Genomic DNA, 787 nt, shown 5'->3' with positions numbered 1-787 from the left:
CTCGATCAGAAAACACTCCTAAAGGCCAACAAACAGTCCTTGAACTAACTACAAGCTTTTCTTTCTTGTTGTTGTGTTTTGGTCATTGGCTTGTTGTTGTTTTCTTTTGTTGTTTGGTTTTGCTCTGTCTTGTTTTTGTACATGTTCTTATCTCCGCAGGTCTGTCTAAATAAAATAGGCTGGATGAACAATCTGTAAGAGAAAACAACGGAACCGATGGTTCCGGAGGGACATGGGAGAGGGGAGGTGAGGGAAAAGGAAGTGGTGTTAACAAACTCAGGGGCAAAGGAACAACACGTGATCCAAATGGGTGGTGAGGAGAGTGTAGGAGGCCTGGTAGGGCGTGACCAAGGGTAATATAACCGAGAGGAATTACTGAAACACAAATGAAGGTTGAACATGATAGTGGGACAAGAAGAAGGTAAAAGGAAATAGAGGAAAGAGCTAGGAGGCAAAGGGCATATATAGAGGTCTGAATCAAGGCATGTACATATGTAAATGTATTTATATATGAAGATGTAGAAATGTTAGATCTCTCTGGAGATAGTTATACCTCGGTCCTTGGCTCCGCATGAGAAAGAATTCACGCCGAAGCCTGGTTCGTGATCTTAGTGAGTTTTTATGAGAGTTAGAAGAAGTTTCAGGTTTACATGGCACCCATAGGACTCCTCCTGACCATGCAGCCTGTCGGAAGCAGCTCAGCGTCACACAGACAACGTTTTCTCTCTGGACTCTGGGCTCCTGCCTTTTCAAGGATTCCACGTGGAGATGTGGTGGACGACCCCTG

Source organism: Tenrec ecaudatus, chromosome 3 (genome assembly GCF_050624435.1).
Source record: "Tenrec ecaudatus isolate mTenEca1 chromosome 3, mTenEca1.hap1, whole genome shotgun sequence".
NCBI lineage: Eukaryota > Metazoa > Chordata > Mammalia > Afrosoricida > Tenrecidae > Tenrec > Tenrec ecaudatus.
This window is presented reverse-complemented; position numbering follows the sequence as displayed.